General features: G+C 26.9%; 2 long non-coding RNA genes across 7 annotated transcripts; both read right to left on the bottom strand.

The window, feature by feature from the left end:
* Positions 1–1847: 1847 nt before the first annotated feature.
* Positions 1848–2382, bottom strand: LOC113784989 (uncharacterized). Its single transcript, XR_003471157.2, has 2 exons — positions 2288–2382; positions 1848–2200 (listed from the first exon to the last, which is right to left on the bottom strand). It is a non-coding gene; the product is annotated as an uncharacterized lncRNA (long non-coding RNA).
* An 8592-nt stretch (positions 2383–10974) lies between these two features.
* Positions 10975–12538, bottom strand: LOC105851437 (uncharacterized). 6 transcript variants are annotated; one of them, XR_012163943.1, is made up of 4 exons: positions 12178–12538; positions 11450–12008; positions 11286–11361; positions 10975–11175 (listed from the first exon to the last, which is right to left on the bottom strand). It is a non-coding gene; the product is annotated as an uncharacterized lncRNA (long non-coding RNA). The 6 variants fall into 6 exon arrangements; XR_012163944.1 differs by having other exon boundaries at positions 11290–11361; XR_012163945.1 differs by having other exon boundaries at positions 11300–11361.
* Between the last annotated feature and the right edge of the window lie 8953 nt (positions 12539–21491).

Genomic DNA, 21491 nt, shown 5'->3' with positions numbered 1-21491 from the left:
AAAGCCTATTACAGCGCTTTTTTAAAGAGCGCCGTAAAAGACCTCCTTATTTTATTTTTTAAAAGCCTATTACAGCGCTTTTTTAAAGAGCGCCGTAAAAGACCTCCTTATTTTATTTTTTAAAAGCCTATTACAGCGCTTTTTTAGAAGCCTTTTAAAGCGCTTGTTCAAAAGCGCTGTAAAAGACCTCCTTATTTTATTTTTTAAAAGCCTATTACAGCGCTTTTTTAGAAGCCTTTTAAAGCGCTTGTTCAAAAGCGCTGTAAAAGACCTCCTTATTTTATTTTTTAAAAGTCTTTTACAACGCTTTTCCAAAAAGCGCTCTAATAGGTCCTTTATTATGTGAAAGCGCAAGCCTTTTACAACGCTTTTTTTACAGCGTTTGTCAAAAAAGTGTTGTTGTATTCTCCGTTATTTTTAAAATATCATACAACAGCGCTTATATTTAATAAACGCTATAAAAAGGCGCGCTATAAAATGTCATTTTTGGCGTAGTGTAAGCTAAGAACATTGTAGCTAATAGCATTATGTCACTAACTGTTTGCCTCAATGCACTACGACTTATTGGTGTGGAATCAATTATTGACAATTTTTGGGAGGAGCCTATTATTGATATTATTTTTACGGTGAGCAAGAGTTTTTTTTTAATTGCAATTTTAATATTTTATTTTAATTGATTATGAAATTTTTATTTTAGAATTTAATAATTTTTTTATTTTAATTTTTTAACTAAAAAATAACAATATGATATACATTAAATAATGTGAATTTGATATTTACATGTTTTAAAATAAATTAATATCAAAAATTAATATTAAAATTTTTACAGTTCATTTTGTAACACCCCAAATTTTATAATAAATTATTTTATTAGTGAAATAGAATTTTAAATAATTGATTTGGTGTTAAAATTATTATAAAATATATGTTGATTAATTTTAGAATTAATTTTCGTTATATGTGGCCTTTCTATGATGTACTAATTACATATTAGACTAAACGCGTGATATAAATAACAAATATTATATTATTTTATATATTTTTATAAAAATAATAGTATTTTAATGTGATAACTTAAATAATAAGATTTTATACAATTTAACGTGTATATGCGTGTACCAAGTAAATGTGATATTTTTGTAAATTTGAATGATGTTAAGTGTACAAATAGTTATACTTCAATTTTTTTCGAACTAGTTTATATTTTTAGTTATTTAGTTGATAAACAATCATCTTGACATGCTAGTAATATTGTGATTGGGTTCCTTTATTTTTATATCCTCGTTATGATACTGTGATTTTATATATATTTATTTTAATTTATTAATTAATATAAAGTTTATATGTTATATTTATTTGTTTTATAATTTTGAATACTCTCTGATGGTAGTATTTTAATGTGGGTATTTGGATGAAAAAAATATATAATTATTTTAAATATGAGAGTGCAAATGCAGACAATTGCTGCTGCAAGTGCAAGTCCTGATATTATAAAACAGGGCAAGAAGTAGGGAAACCTGCAAAATGATTTATTTTAACAAAAAGAAATCCACTTATCATTAATGGATAAACTGATAGAAACACCAGATGAGAGGAAAAAAGTTCACTTTTAGTTTGAGTTACATTAGTAACATTAGTTTGAGGAAAAAAGTTCACTTTTAGTTTGAGTTACATTAGTAACAACTCTAAGAAATTTTACTTCTATAAGTTTGGATTTACTGCAATTCACTGCACTTACAACTATCAAAATTCAATCGTTCAAGTTCAGATGACAGAAAGTTAAATCATTCTTATATTTAATGGACTAATAAATATATAGACGCGAGACAAGATAGAGACACCAATAATGAGGTAAGAAAATTGATGTGATTGGTCCAAACTTAAGAAATTTAGATCCTTCACATCACATATTAAGAAATGAAAATATGATATATAAACAAAAAGTCTGAAAGAAGATAATTGTAACATTAAATTTGTGAAGAAATGAAAAATAAGAAGTTGAATGCTTACTAGCAGATATGACCACCATCCAAATAATCAAAAGATTTGTAATGGATACTCCTTGATTAAGTTCTTTGGCTTGTTCCACTTTACAACCAGGGCAATCCTTAAAGTACTGCTTCTCCAACAATGGCTCTCTCATATGATCTTCCTCCATGCTTGTAACAAAATTTCACTTCTTACCTATTTTTCTATATCACTTTATATGAAACATAAACAAAAAGATAAATCAGAATGAGATATATCAAAGAAAGTGAAAAACTAGTGGTTGAGCAAATAAACGTACAGCTCCTTGAGAAATTCTTCGAGCTAAATGTTATGAAATGAAAATTACTAGGCCTAGTCTGATACTTTATGCATGTCAGAGATGTTGGTATATAATGTTTCATTTCTCATCTCACAAATATAATAATGAAAACAATCAAAAGATAAATTTTATTAAAGTTTATAACTTTATGAATTTTTTATTATATATAAAGTTAAACATTTTGATTGACTACAATAAAAGAAATTAGTTTTATATTAAATTATTTTCTACAATAAAAGAAATTATAATATAAAAAAAATATCCTTTTACTACTTTAAAAACTAAATTTGAGTGGCTTTTAGAATAATATAATGTTTCACATGACAATTATTTATAATGAGTGACATAGACATTAGATATATTTTACCAAATAGACATTAGATATAAAATTTCAAATGTCGACTTGATACTTAATATATACTTTTTTTTTCTTTTTTGATAAGTAGTTATTGAGTTTTCATTATATATTAAAAAAACTGTTTGTGTAATCAACGCGTAAACTTTTGTCATATAATATTATAAATAAAAATAACTATTTTTACGTAAAAAAATTAGTTAATAAGTGTAACTTTTTTTCTTTCTAAATTTCATATAAAATATAATCTAAATTTACAAATTATCTATTTAGAGGTTAAACATTCAACTATTTATGTTAAATATTTTTTTTATTAAAGTAAATGTTGTATATTAAGAATACTAACATCAAATAAATAAAAAATAGTTAAATTTTTTTATTAATAATATTGACCAAAATTTTGAGATTACTTCTTATTTATAATAATGGTAAGAGAAAGTATGTTACTATTACTAAATTGTTCATGCATAGAGATATACTTATTAATTTTTTACATTTCAAAATAAATTAAATAACACTATTAATAGGAATATTTAAAGAAAGAATAATAAATATATCTACTAATTTTATGGACACTTGTATTTAGAAAAAGAAATTCAATATCTATTTATAGTTAAAGACAGATAGAAACATTTTTATGAACCAACATCACACGATAAACTTTCAAAGATGAGAAAGTGATCAATTTAGTTAATTAATTTTATGGTAAGCTAAGAACATTGTAGCTAATAGCATTAAGTCACTATTTGTTTGCCTCAATGCACCACGACTTATTTATGGCGGGGAATCGATTATTGACAATTATTGGGAGGAGCCTATTATTGATATAATATTTACGGCGAGCAGGAGTTTTTTTTTTTTTTTTAATTGCAATTTTAATATTTTATTTTAATTGATTATGAAATTTTTATTTTAGAATTTAATAATTTTTTTATTTTAATTTTTTAACTAAAAAATAACAATATGATATACCTTAAATAATGCGAATTTGATATTTACATGTTTTAAAATAAGTTAATATCATAAATTAATATTAAAATTTTTACAGTTCATTTCGTAACACCTCAAATTTTATAATAAATTATTTTATTAGTGAAATAGAATTTTAAATAATTGATTTAGTGTTAAAATTATTTTAAAATATATGTTGATTAATTTTGGAATTAATTTTCTTTATATGTGAACTTTCTATGATGTATTAATTACATATTAGACTAAACGCGTGATATAAATAATAAATATTATATTCTTTTATATATTTTTCTAAAGAAAATAATATTTTAGTGTGATAATTTAAATAATAAGATTTTAGATATTTAACGTGTATATACGTGTACCTAGTAAATATGATATTTTTGTGAGTTTGAATGATGTTAAGTGTACACAGAGTTATACTTCAATTTTTTTCAAACTAGTTTATATTTTTAGTTATTTAGTTGATAAACAATCATCTTGAGATGGTAGTAACATTGCGATTGATTTCCTTTATTTTTATATCCTTGTTAGGATATATAGTGTGATTTTATAAATATTTATTATAATTTAGTAATTAATATAAAGTTTAGATGTTATATTTATTTGTTTTATAATTTTGAATACTCTCTTATGGTAGTATTTTAATGTGAGTATTTAGATGAAAAAAATATATAATTATTTTAAATATGAGAGTCTTGATTATTAATGTATTTTAAAAAATTAATTATTTTAATCACTTTATTTTATAAAATATTAGTTTCAAAATATTAATAATATTTTAGTAATGGAATTTTATTAAAAAAATAAAGTATTAAAGAAATTACTTTTTGCTAATTATTGGTTTTATAAAAAAATAAAATAAAGGAGTAAAATGTGTTTTATGGGTTAAGTTCACACGCAAGAGTAACAATTAATAATAATAATAACAATAATAATAATAATAATAATAATAATAATAATAATAATAATAATAATAATAATAATAATAATAATAATGAAAACATAAAAATAAAATAATAAAAAGGAAAAGGAAGATCGAGCCATCATCTTCTTCTTCGTATATACCCTCGTCACCGTTCCTATTTCTTCTTCATCTTCTCTCTTCAATTATGACCATTATAATGGGTGTTGTGCAAAACTGATACCACATTTGTGATAGTTATGATCTCTTCTTTCATTTTCAACTTGAATCGCAAATTTAAACGTCATATCCCTCTTTGCCAAAAATCACATCTCCATCTTTTGATCAAGATTTCAGCCACCACGACTATCACCAATGAAAACCAAGACCATATTTGGACTCCATGAAACACCCTCTTTCGTTACCTATGCTCGAAATCGCCAACCGTTACATTTTAAAAATGGGTTTCCCCCATTGTCGCGACTATTTTGTTGAATTGCGGACAACATGTTTATTGTCTTGAAAAACTGATATCGTTTTTGGATTCCTCTCGTTGAAATCTTCAAGAAACACTACTCGCTTGTCTCTTTCGGTGAAGTTGATGTCGGACCCTGTCGGTGCTCCAACACGTCGGTGAGGCCTTTTCTGATAACTTGTTTCATTTTGTTTCGAATATATTTCTTCTCTTAATATATTTATTAATTATGTAACATTGATTCTTATGGTCCGCGTAAATTATCAGTCATGTTTCATTGACTCTGCAAATTCGTCGATGCTTTTGTACTCGTTCGTTGCGTGTTGTCGACATCTCATGGTTGTTGAAAATCATTATGGTCCTTATATCTTATGAAAGCATCAAATTGAGGTATGGGGTGAGAGTGAGTTCGAATGCATGAGTATAAATTAAGTGAGATGAACGGGAATACCGTATTTCCCGCAATTCATTCGGGGCTCGCTACGTACGGCTGAATCCATTTGAATAATAATTGACAATAGAGCAAATTTGAATTTGGTGAGGTTAAAATATGAATTAGAAACTCTTATAGGATGTTGTTTGATTTGCTTTTAGAAGATCGTGTGGTAGTTGAATTATTGTAGAATTGTGTATTTGATGCATTCTTTACTTTGTTTATATCTAACCTTGATATTGATATATGATATAAAATGTGATGAATTGTAATTATTTTCCTTGCAATTGATGTGGTGTGTGTGTGAATGATCTAGTATTATTATTATATGTGAGTGAAGACCCTTTATTGTTTGAGATTGCGTATTATGATGATAAATTCTGAATGTAATGTATGACTATGGAAATCTGCAATGATGATGTGTACTCCTTGACTTATGATGTTACCACGTTGATGAATATCATGAAATGCATATTGTGTTTAATTGAACAGTGATGAATTTGACCCGTGTCAATTATGGTTCTCTTAATAGAGTGAGTAACCTAGGCCAACGAGGGGAGAAAGTAGATGTTGATAATTTTTGAAGTGGAGATTATTTTATCATCATATAGGTAGGGTCTAACAAGCCTAGTAATTCTGGGGAAGTACAATTGAATGAGTCTGATCGTGGTGGTCTGTTGTTGAGCCTTAGGGCATGATTGTTAGACCTTGGAGGTATCCGGGTGGGAAACTCCTAGGTCACTTGGAGGTAGCACTCCAAATGTTGGGAGCTACCATGCAACACACGTTTACCTCGATTGTCGCGTATATGTGTCTCAGGTTGAGTTGAGGGGATCTATGAGGACATGACCAATTTGAATTGTCAGTCCACTTGCGTGGTGGCATAGTATCAAGCCTACTAACCAAGTACTTCATAGTTAGAATGATACCAAAGAAAGAGGAGGAGTCTAGAGTATAAGAGCATGCATAACATTATTTGATTTGTTTATTTACTTACTTGATGTTGTGGATTGTATCAATGTTTTACCTTGATTATTCTTGTTGGTTGTGATTTGATAAGATACGGTGTTTAATATATTTTACCTGTTCTTCTCAATTATTTTATACTATTACATGTTTTCGAAGCTCACCACTCGTTGCTTGTGTTTGGCGCTTGCGAGAGCGCAGTTATTTCAGGTTATTGATTGGTGATCCACGCTTTGAATAGGTGATACTAGGTAGGAGTAATTTGTCGTATTTTGTTGAATTATGAACTAATTTAGATTTTTGTAAATTTGATCGATCAATTATGTTATTTTTATCTTTTATTCAGAGGTAGAAATTAATTGTCTCTGAGTTTAGAACTTGCTTTATGTCAGAAATATTTATTTAATAAACCTCAACTATGTTCGATATTAAAGGATTTTTTTTATTGAAAATTTGTTTGCAAGCATTTTGTGTAAGTATGAATGTGACATCCTGAACCTTATAGTTTATTTTATTTAAAAATATACTCTATTTTGGAACCGCTGCGAATCTCTCTAAAAAAAAAACTAATGCATTTTACTTTTTATTTTAATTTGGGTTTAGGGTGTCATACATTTAATAATTCTACTTTTTTAAATAGAGTTGATCTTAAAATTAATAATTAAATACTTTTTTGAAATAAACTTTTTTTTATCATTTAAAAATTTATAATAATTAAATATTATTTTAATTTTTCTCTATTTTTATTATTCATAATAATGATTATTGAACATTTTTTACTATAAAATATAAAAGATTAATATAATATTTTAAACAATTATATGATATTTTATTTTATAATATAGTTTTTTAAAATACGAAAACAATAAATAACTATTTAATTTATAATTTTATTAAAACCTTTTAATTTGTGAATATATCATAAAAATTGTAGTTAATAATATTATTGTTTATATTCTAACTCTTCTGCCCTGATAAAGCTTATAACCCCATGTGCTTAGTCTGATACTGAAAAGTAGTTGAATTATGTCATTAATGATTTTATTTTATTTTCTAACTTTTCCATGAATCTTATAACCTCGTGTGCTTGAGTCTAGTACTAAAAGTAGTTGAATTATATCATTATTGATTTTAAAATCTGATTTATCAAATTAATTCTAAATGTGATTATTTGATTTTTTTTGGACAACGTGATGAATTTGATGTGCGTGAATAGAGCTGTAAAAAAAGTTTCCAACTACTAGGTTTCTTTAATTTTTATAAAAATAATTTTTTTTTAAATTTCGGCCTATTATTTCATGGGGCTTAAGAGAGGGGGCTCAGCGGACTTACAGGCCCCTAATACTTTTGATAATATTGAGATTTTTTCTTGAAAAATTTTTGAAATTTATTTTTTTCTCAAATAATTTTGAGAAAAATAAATAAAAAAATTGATTTTTTTCTCGAATAAAAAAATATTTCGAAAAAAAATATCTAAATTTTTTTTTAAAAAGTTGTAAAATTTTATTTTAAAAAAAAAATAATTTTTTTTTTAAAACGTAGACCTATAGGCCCACTAAACCTACAAAATTTTAGAGGGCTGAGGCTTACTTTTTGGAGGCCTTTTAAATTGCCTCTCCAACATGTGGGCTGGGGCCAATAATTTTTTCTTCTTGATTTAAGATGGAGAGTTAATTTAGAGTCATATTTATCTTGAAATTATTTATGTGCCTTATTTTTTTGTTCATCTTTTTATTTAAAAGTTTAAATATTCTTTATTTTTTCAAATTTAACTTTTTATACCTCAATTTCCAAATTCGGGTGTTCATCTTTTTATTTAAAAATTTAAATATTCTTTATTTTATTCAAATTTAATTTTTGATACTTTAATTTCAAAATTTGGGTCTTATGTTTCTCATTTTATGCAAGTTTTTTTATTCTCTCCAATTTTAATGAATAGAGAATTTCATTTATAACGTGATGTTTACCTCTTAGTAGTTTAGAACCCCACATCAACACATTTATTGTTATTAATTTATAAATAATTTTTAATAAAAAATATTATTTATTATATTAAATATGTTTATAAAAAATAAAAAATAAACCCTATATCTCCAAATTTTATCTTCGCCCTCATCTTTTTTCAATCTCAAAATCGCAACCAAAATCATACACTTTGGAGATGTATGTTTATATTTCTACGTGACGAAGCGTCTCATTGTGATCTTCCCAAAAATGACACCCACAACACCAAATAGCAATGAAAACCTCATGATTGTGATCTTTCCCGGTCTCTCTCACACACATTTTTATTTGATTTACTTTATGGTTGATTATTTATAACGAAAAATTTCATCATTTGTCCAATCATCACTGTTATGTTGCTAAATTCGACTGAAGTAATTTGGTTTGATTTAGAGCCACAACATTACTATATCTTAAATGGTGATATTTGATATGATTTATAAGTATTGATTCGTGAATATTTCATGTTATTTGGGTTTATATCTGTGAGGGGAACAACTTTGAAAGTTAAACAAATTTCAAAAATCAAAAGGTTTTATTGAGCGTGTTATTGTTAAGATTTAATGCATCGGAAAATTCTGTTGGCTGAGATCGACATTAGGGGATGTATGAATTTTTAGTTGAGATTCTGCTATAGAGATTGAAAAAGATGAGGAAGAAGATGAAATTTGAGAATTTAGGTTTAAATTATTTTAAAACATTATATAATATTTTAATATAATAAATAATAGTTTTTAACTAAAAAACCTTTTTTATATAATTATTAATAATGAATGAGATAAATAAAATAATGAACGTGTTGATGCGGCCTCTTCTATTCTAAGTCACCGGTCACATCTCAACCATACCTCATAAATTAGACCAAATTCATCAAAACTAGAGAGGATTAAAAAAATTTCATAAAATGTAAAACATGGAGACAAAAAATATAGATTTTAAAATTGGAGATCAATAGTTAAAATTGGATAAAATAGAGAGATTAAAAAAATTTATATTTAAGTCTTATTTAAATAATTAATTATCATATTAATTTTATTTTTTCTCTCATTTTTTTCATGAGTCTTGTGTAGAGCCGTCAATTTGACAAGCTCTCTAATTATTGACCCTAGCCCACATGTTGGTAGAGCTGTTAAAAAAGCCTCAAACTACTAGGTCCCCTTAATTTTTTTTTCTATTAAACATTTAATATTAGGCCCCCTATAAAAAAAAAAATTTTAAAATCTTGACTCATTATTTCATAGGGTTAAGAGATGGGGCTCAGGGGGCTTATAGGCCCCCAATATTTTGATAATATTGAGATTCTTCTTGAAAAATTTTTGAAATTTATTCTTTTCGAAAAAAATTAAAATATATTTTTTTTTCAAAAAATATTGTGAGAAAAATAAATAAAAAATTCTCAAAAAAAATTCATTTTTTTTTCTCGAATTAAAAAAATCAATTTTTTTCCCCAATAAAAAAGATTTCGAAAAAAAAGTCGAAATTTTTTTATCGGTGAAAAAATTGAAAAAAATTAAAAAAATAATTATCATTTTTTTTAAAACATGGGCCTATAGGCCCACTAAGCCCTCAAATTTTAGGGGGCTGGGGCTTACTTTTTAGGCGTCTTTTAAATTATAAATTTTTTTTACCCCTCCAACATGTAGGCTGGGACCAATAATTAGGTGGTTTGTCAAATTGACAGGTCTACATGTTGGAAGGGCAAAAAAAATTTATAATTTAAAAAGCCCCCAAAAAGAAAGTCCAGCCCCCTAAAATTTTGTGGGTTTAGTGGTCCTATAGGCCCACGTTTTAAAAAAAATTGATTTATTTAAAAATTTTGACAATTTTTTTTTTATTCGAGAAAAAAAATCAATTTTTTTTGAATTATGTATTTTTCTCACAAAAGTTTTGAGAATTTTTTGTTTTATAATTTTTTTCGATAGTTTTTCGAAAAAAATAAATTTCGAAAATTTTTCAAGAAAAAATGTCAAAATTATCAAAATATTGGGGACCTATAAGCCCCCTGAGCCCCCCTCTCTTAAGCCTCATAAAATGATGGGCCGATATTTTTTTAAAAAAATATTGTGATGGAGGCCTAATATTAAGGGTTTAATAAATAAAAAATTAAGGAGTCTAGCAGTTGGGGGCTTTTTTGATAGCTCTAGTCTTGTGTAGTATGTATCGTTGTTTTGATTAGGGTTGGACAATGGGTCGGTTCAGGCAGTTACGAGCCCAAAAACAACAATCGGCCCAAACCGCGGGTGAAGAATACATACCCAATGTAATCCATCTTTTGTTACGGTTTGAACAGGTCACGGATTTACGGGTTGTCGGATTCAACAGTTCAGTTAATTCGGTTTGGGCCAGTTATTGGACCATACAAAATTTCTAGCCCAATAGCATTTATTTGTTTTTTTTATTCATGAAAACCAATTTTTGGGCTTTTTTTAACCCATTTTTGAGGCAATTATTTAACCTATTTTATAAACTTTAAATTTCAAGTTCATTTTAACATGTTTGGTATTTTTCTATTGCTGGCCCACTTGGCTATTGTCTCCAATTTGGTCAAATATGATAATTATATGGTTAAATCTCATAGCTACAAATTCAAAATTTTCACATGTTACATATTAATATCAAATTAGGTTTAAATTTGATTAATGTCATACAAGCATATCGCATATTTCAAATGACTTGATAATTGACAATATTACAAATCAATACAAATTATATAGATGAAATTATGATTCTCATCAACTTGTGATCTTCCATGCACAACCTGAAAAATAGATAACAAATGTAAGTCAATTTATAATTATTTCTAATGAGTATAAAATGACATTAACCAAGTAAAACATAGTCAAAGCTAAACATAGTCATCTTGTATACTTGCTTTTCTCTACCATGTTCAATGAATGATTATGAAACTTATTGCCATAGTTGTTGTAATAGTATGATATTGAACCTAGTTTAAACAAAAACAAAAAATCAAAGTTTGAGGAAAACACAAATAAGGTTATAAGGGGATACAATAGAGAAAACAAAATAAATACCATTATGTATTATCCTCACTTTATCAAACAGAAATCACAAATTTAGATAAATTTGAACTGAAAACAAAGAACACAAATTAACACCACAAACCAAATATATTTGCTTCATTAAATACTCACTAAGTAACAAGTATTTACTAAAATTAATTAACTACCATAAAACTTAATTTAAAACAACATAAAAATTAAAATAACAGAGAATAATGTACAAAAACAAAATTGAGGCATCATTTCAAATACTTAAAATTAGTAATAAGTTAAAAAATGGCAGTGGCATACATTGATTTTAATCAAGCACAACCATATTAGTAATAAGTTAAAAGATGGCAATGACATACATCAATTTTAATCAAGCATGAAAATAAAACTTTCAGAAATCTAACCCAGAACAAAAACAAAACTTCAACAGATTCAAAATGTCATAAATCATAAAACTGAAAACAAATTCAAAAACCCTAAATGATCCATTATACAATCAACATTAACCTTTCTGTTCTTGCTCACAGTGATGATGACCTACCTACACATAAAAAAATGGCACGCTCAATAGCTCTGGTACCTTGACATAGATGAAAAAATGAAGTTATTTAATCAAACCCATATCGTAAGAGAAATGAAAAATCTAACAAAAAACTTGGTGTGCTTTGAATAAGTAAAAATATGTGTTAAAAACACTAACTAAGATCGTTGAAAACAAAAATAAGAAACTCGAATCATGTTGCATGTACCTATGTGCGTTTGCGAAACATCTTTTCTCCATTTACAGTTGATGAGAAGAACAAGGAAAAAAGAAGGAGGGTATTATGGTCGACGAAACCAGTGGCTAGTCTTTGTTTAGTTAGAAAGATAAATGATGGAGGTGTGTTGAGGCTTTGCGCAAGAAGAACCGGTGGTGGCGGCTTCGAAACAGAAACAATGGTGGCTTTGAAATGGAGGTGGTGGTGGTTTTATTGTTGAATGTTGAATGAGTCTGAGTGTATGAGTTGTGAGTGATGAGATGAAAATTTTAGGGTTTGTGAGTGAGAGTGGTGAGATGAAAATTTTAGGGTTTGTTGTTGATGTTAGAGTGAGGGTGAAGACTAAGTAAGGATGGATTATTGGATTTACTAGATTTGGGCCTTTTTAATTGTAATGGAGAAAGCCTTTTTGGACAACTTGGTATTTTAAAATATAATATTTGAGTTGGGCAGGTTCGGGTATCTGTGGTCCAAAAATCCTTAACTAAATCCGCCCGTTATAAACCACACGAACCCGTTTTCTTTGACCTGCAGACCCACGGACCCGCTCTTGCCCGCCCATTACAGAAATTGGGCCGCGGGCTGCTCGGTTTATTTCGGGCTCCGGGTTCTTGTCCAACCTTAGTTTTGATTGTCATTTTGATGTAGCGTTTCATAATTTTCTATATTGTACGGTATTCGTAGTTTAAGTTGAAAGAGCAATTCATTTAGATCGAAAGATCATGTTGTTCTATTATTGGATGTTATAATTTTGTTTATAGATTTATTATTTTTAATTTTTAACGATTTTATATTTATTTGTATTTGATAGACTCTATGAATTTAAGTGGATTGAATATTTTTTTTATAGATAAAAGAACAACCGTGTTTCCACGTGAGACATCATCACATACGTCAAAGTGTTATGAAATGCCAATTTGAAGGACGAGAAGAGTTAAACATACACCAAACAAAGAAAGTATGTCTAAGGTATAATAAAATATATAAAATCTGTTTTTGTCTTATAAGTGATGTATTCAATTCCCATAAAATGTTATAAAATTCTAAATTGGAAAGATATTTTGTCAGCTTTTTTATTTTCTTTCTTAATTAACCACTTGGTTATAAGAAAAATAAGTGCTCCACATTTAGACTTTTGTTATAAAAGTACATAAATTTCGGTCAAAAATAATTTCAACTACAATTTAAACTCCATACTTTTAATTAAAGTTAAAAATAACTAAAATTCAAACTCTATAAATTAAAGGTAAAAATAATTTGAACTGATCAACATAAATCTATATGGTTTAGTTAGCTAACATTAGAGTTAAGTCAAATTAGATTTTTTAATGGATATCAAATATTTTTAAGCTAATTTAGCTATAAAAATTGGACAATCTGTTGGAGTTGTTTGTGATAATTATCGCAAGACTTCAATAATGAAATTTCAATAATGAAGTTGTCGATGAAAATTATATGTAGCCAATTTTGAAGTGTGTTATTACACTAGTCTTTAAGTTTGATTCGTCCCCACCAATCGAATGCAGATGAGATGAACAGCGAATCCCCTTCAAGATATTTTTTAACTTGAGAAAGACGTACAACTTTTGATTCTGTCATTCAGTTTATGAAAAGATATATACAAATAAACTTCATATATTGAGAGTATAGTTGGTGGATGTCTCATACATATATTAACCAATATTTTGTAAATATCTCACGCTATTATGAAAAAAAAAATTTACCTACTAAACCAATTTACTTAAGAATTTATTGACATATTAATGTTTATTAATCTATTTATGAAAATTTACATCAATTATCATTTGAATGGTTTAAAATTTAAAAAAAAATTTCAAATAAAACTTAAAGATAAATCTATGACCGATAAACACTTAATAACCGATCATTTGATTAAATAATGTTGTTATTGATTTGTAATAATATTTATAAATTTATTTATCAATTTATTATAATTAAAATATAAATAATAGATGCCTAAAGAAATTTATGAATATTAAATTTGCCATTCATACAAACATGAATCCAGATAAAGTGAGGACAGCAAGTAAATATAAAATCAAATAAAATCAAATATTTTAAATATAATATATATAATATTAATTAGATAATACAGTTAAAAAATACACAATTTTGAAACAATAATTTTGTTAAAGCTACTTTCACTGCAAAACAAGTGATATATAAATTACTCAAATCATACATTACTGATATTAGAATTATCTATTTTTTGACGAAACTACTAACTAATTTTTTATTGACGGAATAGTACTCTATTTGATGCCGTATTAACATTCATGGTCATTTTTTAAGCTTAATTATTATTTAATATATTTAGTCAAAAAATTTGTCATATAAATGTAAATATACAATAAATTTCTATCGTTAAAATAGCAAGTATTTAAATAAATTAATATTTAAACTTTTAAGTGTAAAATAATTAAAATAATTATTTGATTCTAAAAAACAAAGTAATTTGGAAAGTGGGTCCATTGACTGTTAATACAAAGCTAGCCAGAGTTTATTTACGTGAATAGTCTCAAAGTCAAACTATAATTTGAACACAAATTGTTTCTTGTAATTTTATTTCCTAACAAACGGATTCAAAGTGTAGTACTCCTAATATGATAAAATAATAATAATTGTAATAAGTGATAACTATTGGTTGATATGCGCAGTCAAAAACTATTTTAATATTTTAGGAAAAATATCTCGAGTATATGGTATCTCGAGTATATGGTACCCATTGCTATTATTGTTACAAATATTTGTTAATTTTATTTTGGAAATAGTTAAGTGTTCATCTCTAATACAACTTCAAGTGATTATGAGTCTTATGTGACATCAATGTTGAATGCTAATAACTAACTACATGACGCGAATATTAGGTTAGTGGTGTGTACTTAAATTAAACATTCAAATAAATATGTTTGATCTTCTAACTAATTTGCTTAAAATGAATAAGAAAATTGTGTTAGTATCTTATTTGTTCTGTATTCTCTCATTTCATAAGGACTAGAACTATTGTATGAGTTCTATAAATGAATTTTGGTTATAAGACTTTGAAAATTAAGTTGGACTTTGAGTGTGTTTAACTATATATGAAAACATTTATCTTATTTCACTATCATTATACACCCAATTTTTTTAAAGATTAAGTGATTGTATGTCATTGAGTTGTTATATGCATTTCTATTTGTAATTCTTGAAGGTGTGAAACGTTTTAAATGTTTTTCTATTTGTCTAACTTTTGTGAAACCTGTAGAGCAAATATCGTTTGGATTTAGACATTCTTTAAGAAGAGTAAAACTGATACAATATTGTTTGAGAAATTAGTTGAACTTGAAAGCGTATTTGATATGTGTTATTTGATGCAATTGAATGTGGTATGTTGTTGTTGAATATAATGTGTTAATTGATTTATTGTGTCATGTTAGTCTACGATGCTAAACTAATTGATTTTTGGACATATTGTGCTTAAAAAAAAAAGGTAATAAATACCTTAAATATGTTTATAGATTAAGTTTGAATCTTTAGGGTGAATCAGTTCGGTTGTTGTTCACTTCAAATTTCGAGGACAAAATTTCTTTCACGAGGGGAGAATTGTAACACCCTAAGTTTTATGATAAACTATTTTATTAATTAAATAAGATTTTAAATAATTATTTGATGTTAAAATTATTATAAAATATATGTTAATAATCTTTGTGATTAATTTTCATTATATGAATGTTTTCTATGATGTGCTAGTTTAACACACATTATATTAAATGAGCGATATAAATAATAAATATTTTATTTTATTATATTTTTTGAAAAAAAGTAATAGTAGTTTAGTGTAATATTTTGAAGAATAAGATTTTATGCGATTTTACGTATATAAATGCGCACTCAATTAATATAACATTCTTTTATGCATTTGACTAATATTAAATGCGTACTTAATTATATTTATTTAATTCTAAATCTATTTTATTTTAATTATTTATTTTATAAATAATTATCTTGAGATAGTGGTGATATTGTGTTTGAATTTCTTTATTTTTATATAGTTATTATGATATTGTGATTATATATATATATATATATATATATATATATATATTTAGTATGATTTAGTAATTAATATAAAGTATTGATTTTATATTTATTTATTTTATAATTTTAAATATTCTCTAATGATGATAGTATTTTAATGTCAGTATTTAAAAAAAAAAAGTATCATTAGGGTGATTATTTTGAATATGAGAGGTTTGATTATTAATATATTTTAAAAGATTAATTACTTTATTTTATAAAATATTAGTTTTGAAATATTAGCAATATTTAGTAATTAAATTATGTTAAAAAAATGTTAAAAACATTAGTTTTAGTAATTATTGGTTTCATTTAAAAATAAATAAAGGGACCAATGGGTTTTACCCATGTGTGAACCCTAATTGTTAATAAAATAAAAAATAAAAAAGGGAATTGAACACATGGTGAAACCAAAGAGGAAACATAACAACAACCTATCGTTTGGCATCGTTGATAGATAACTGTTCCAGAAAAGTTTATCCGTTTTCGTCCAAATTTCAGTACGTTGTTTTACTCATTTAACTATTCAATTAAACACAAAAATTTTCAGATTTTTAACAATCCGAATTTCTCCCTAAAATACCCGATTTCTCCGTTTACAGAATTTGTTATTTTGCACCGTTTTTCTTCACCGTAAGTCTGATTTGAGTGAAGCCAACACCAAAACGATCGTATGAAAAGTGGCTATATTGTCCACTGATTGATTTTTGATTTGTGGTAATTTTCTTTGACCAAATTTTGAATTTAGTTTTTAGAGTATGTTCTCATAATTTATTTCTAACGTTTACCCATAAACTGTCGAGTTAGATCGACTTAAGGACAAAGAGTCAATGAACAAAGGCTGTTTGCTCGTGGAATCGTATTTGTGTGTGAAAGCGTCAAAATAAGGTAAGGGGTGAGAGAGCGTTTGAATTCATGAGTATAATATAATGTGAGATGAACGGGAAAACCGTATTTCCCAACGATTTATTCGGGGCTCGCTACGTACGGCAGTAGCCGTTTGAGTTATAAATTGATTAATATAAAACTATGGAAATTGTGAGATTAAAAGATGGAATAGAAATATTTATAAGGTGTTGATTGATTTAACTTTGTTAAATATGTGGTATTTGACATTATTGTGATGTTTGATTTATTTTTATTAAATGTGAGATATTTGATATTATTCTGATATTGGATATCGAATGAATTTTATGTATATGTTTGATTTGACGTGTTTATGTGATGTGATGATAAAAAGTGAATCTATTTTAATAAGTGTATGTGATTATGATGATGTATAAATAATAATAATGATGTTATAAATTTTTGACAAGCCTATGTGATGATGTATGATTGATGATAGTGATGCTATAAATTTGTGATGAGTTTATGTTATGATATATAATTAATGATAGTGATGTTGTGAATTTGTTATGAGAATATTGAAGTAACCCCATAGTTGGTGAAATAATTGTGATTCCAATTTGTGTTTGAGATGACGGTCTTAATGGAGTATCATAGGTCAACGAGGAGAGAAAATAAATATTGAGAATTTGTGAAGTAAAGATTATTTTGTCATCATATAGGTAGGGCCTGACAAGCCTAGTGGTTCTGGGGAAGTACAACTGAATGAGTCTGATCGTGGCGGTCTGCTTTCGAGCCTTAAGGCAAGATTGTTAGTCATTGGAGGTATTCGGGTGGGGAATTCCTAGGTGACTTGGAGGTAGCACTCCAAATGTTGGGAGCTACCACGCAACACACGTTTACCTCGACTGTCACGTATATGTGTCTCAGGTTGAGTTGTAGGGATCTATGAGGACAAGGCCAATTTGAATTGTCCGTCCACCGAGATGGTGTCATAGTATCATGCCTTATAATCAAGTACTTCAGAGTTAGAATGATACCACATTGTGAAGTAGAGTCTAAGTTCATGTATATCATTGCATTTTATTGTGATTGTTTTGTTGTGATTAATATGTATCGTGTGTGGTGATAATTTCTCTTAGACGATTTGATGTTATAGTGAAATGTATTGATTTTCCTTGAGCGATTTTGACTTTTTAATGTGATATTTTCTTGATGAATGTTTGTGTAATGATATGGTTGTATTATACTGTCATCATGATTTCGAAACTCACCTCCTTCGTTGTTTGTGTTTTATGGGTTGGCCCTGCGTTTGCGAAATCACAATTATTACAGATTAATGAATCTTGAAGTTCAAGTTTGGGAGGAACCACACTCTGATAGGTAATACCGGAAATAAGAGCTTAAATTGTATTTTACTTATTTAATTTGAAACGAATATTTGTATGAAAATCTTAGAAGTACTAGTAAGTTTTTCAATTAAATCAAGTAATAATACTTAAATCAAGCTTATTGAGATTACACTATTTTAATGGAGAAAATAAGTTTAAAGTGTTCCTTTTGATTTTTGAGAAATGTTATATTCTAAGTTAAAAATAAAAGTTTTTATTTTCTTAGAAACATATTTTTATTTATTTGCTGCAAATTTTATAGAAATATAATATAAATTATTATATATATTATTTTGGAGTTTATGGTGTCATAATTTTAAGCCCATTCCATATCATTTCCTACATTTAATTGTGTTACACTTTAAAATTCAATTAGTTGTATTTGGTTCAAGTATTTCTAGAATCCACTTTAATTTATTTTTATATGTTAATAAAAACCGGGGTCAAAGGGAGGAACGTGAATTTCTAATCCATTCCACCTCAATTCTTAAAGGTAAATTTAACTTTATAGTCTTATCATTATTATTATTATTTCTGATTTGTACGGAAATATGTAAAAGGAAATAAGAAAAAAAAAGTATAATGATTAAGAATACAAAATATAATTTAAATTCTAATAAATTATAATCATAATCATTGAATCTGTCTGGTAAAATAACGCTTAGATATTTGAATGGCAAACATCTTATTATATTTTTTAGATTAAAATTAAAGGTTAAAATTAATATTTTAAATTGAAATTCAAAGGGTCCTTCTTGTTTATGGGTGGTGGAAAATGTAGTAGAATTGTGTTGTATTGTAGAGGTGATGTGGGAGGAGTATGGGGAGAAAAGGTGCCAATCAAGATGGGAGAATGAAACGAAATAATTTCATGTGATATTTTATTAAGAAATTAAATTGAAATTCTTAATTTTCATGTTACATATTATTTTTTGTTCTTATGTAAATATGTGTCTCTTTCTTACTTCTCACTCTCTACATGATGATATGGAAATCATCTATTTAGAATGTACATTCGAAGTAGACATAGATAGGACTTATGCATGTTTTTTACTCCTTTCAAACCCGAATATTTATCCATGGGGGATGGAAACATGGATGTCAACCCTCATCCCATTTAATTTTGTATCTTCTTTAGATGAGTATATATTTTCTCAAATCTAACCATTTTAATGTTAGGGAAAAACCCAAATATTCAAGGGGATGGAAGTGGATTTTCAACTCAATTTCACTATTTGTTATATTTAAGTGTAACTTTATCATAATCAATTATTTGAATTTGAATCTACTATATAATTATTGTTGTTTACTATATTTAAGTGTAACTTTATAATATTTAATTATTTGAATTTGAATCTACTATAATTGTATAATTGTTGTTAAAACGGTTAGTTCTAGTGAGACAAAAATTTATCTCACTCTAGATCTAACGGTGTCAATAGTTTTAATATCTACACGTATATATATTATTAAATTCAATTTAATTTTAAGATTTATACATTGAAAAAAATCTAATTGAACCAATTCAAATGGTGTTTTCCTATCAAACAATATTCCGAACAATAAAAAAGTTCAACAAATAAAATATAAAGAGGAATATATGAATATCAAATTTTTATTATTGAATATTTAAGCACGAAGGATAACACCTTAAACTTTTATAATATAAAATATAAATTAAAAAGAAGCGAATGACATACCAAAAATTTGCTCACATCAACCAATAGTCAGTCTTGGAAAATGGTGATAGAGAGAGGTATATGAACTAAGTAAGCAAGGAGATATTGAGAAATATTAGAAAAACATTTTATGTGTGAGTTACAAAAAATGACTATTATATATTAAGGACATGTACACAAATATTGTAACTTACATGTAAAGTGAATATAATGATGAGGAGAGAGAGGTTATTGTATAACTTGAGAGATCTTTGGCCATCTAGTAAGTGCTATACAATGTAGAAACTTAATATATGAGATACTAAGTGCATAGATGTAGGTTGCAGAATCGACAACATTTATTACAAAGAAAGTGGCGATGAATAGGGAGCAACAATTGCGATTGGTACATTGATAACAAATGTCTCATAAATGTCTCATATATATATATAGATTCTTCTGAAGTTCTCATTTCTAATAATTCATCATCTCTCAAAGTATTGTGATAAATCTCCTAAAGTTCTCATTTCTAATAATTCATCATCTCCTAAAATTAATAACATCAATACCTGAATATAGATTCTTCAGAAGTTCTCATTTCTAATAATTCATCAATCTCCACCTCAACACCCTTTTTCTCTCTTTACATTCCCTTTCCTTCTTAAATTGTGTGCTAATTCGTCGATAAGTGGTTCGAAACTTGGTCTTCAGGTTCATTGCCATGTTGCGAAAAAGGGTTTGAGTCTGATGTTTTTGTTAACAATGTGTTTTTGGAGATTCCCATGATGCGTACAAGGTGTTTGAAGAAAATCATGTTAGATAAGGTCCTGTTAGGTGTCTAATGAATGTTATTTTTAAAGCCTTTTACAACGCTTTTTCAAATAAGCGCTGTAAAATGTCTCTTTATTTTATTTTTGTGTTTGGTTTATTTGGGTTGGGATGACATTAAAAACAAGGAGGTCTTTTACAACGCTTTTACAAATAAGCGCTGTAAAAGAGCCTTTTAAAATTAACATAATGAGACCCTTTACAGCGCTTATTTGAAAAAGCGCTGTAAAATGCTTTAAAAACACATTCATATAACATAATAAAACACGGAGGTCTTTTACAGCGCTTATTGGTAAAAGCGCTGTAAAAGAGCCTTTTAAAATTAACATAATGAGACCCTTTACAGCGCTTATTTGAAAAAGCGCTGTAAAATGCTTTAAAAACACATTCATATAACATAATAAAACACGGAGGTCTTTTACAGCGCTTATTGGTAAAAGCGCTGTAAAAGAGCCTTTTAAAAATTTAAATAAAGACGCCTTTTAGAGCGCTTTTCAAACAAGCG

The sequence above is a fragment of the Cicer arietinum genome, chromosome 7 (genome assembly GCF_000331145.2).
Source record: "Cicer arietinum cultivar CDC Frontier isolate Library 1 chromosome 7, Cicar.CDCFrontier_v2.0, whole genome shotgun sequence".
NCBI classification, from domain to species: domain Eukaryota; kingdom Viridiplantae; phylum Streptophyta; class Magnoliopsida; order Fabales; family Fabaceae; genus Cicer; species Cicer arietinum.
The sequence above is the reverse complement of the archived record's forward strand: the minus strand, read 5'-3'. Positions and strand labels throughout refer to the sequence as shown.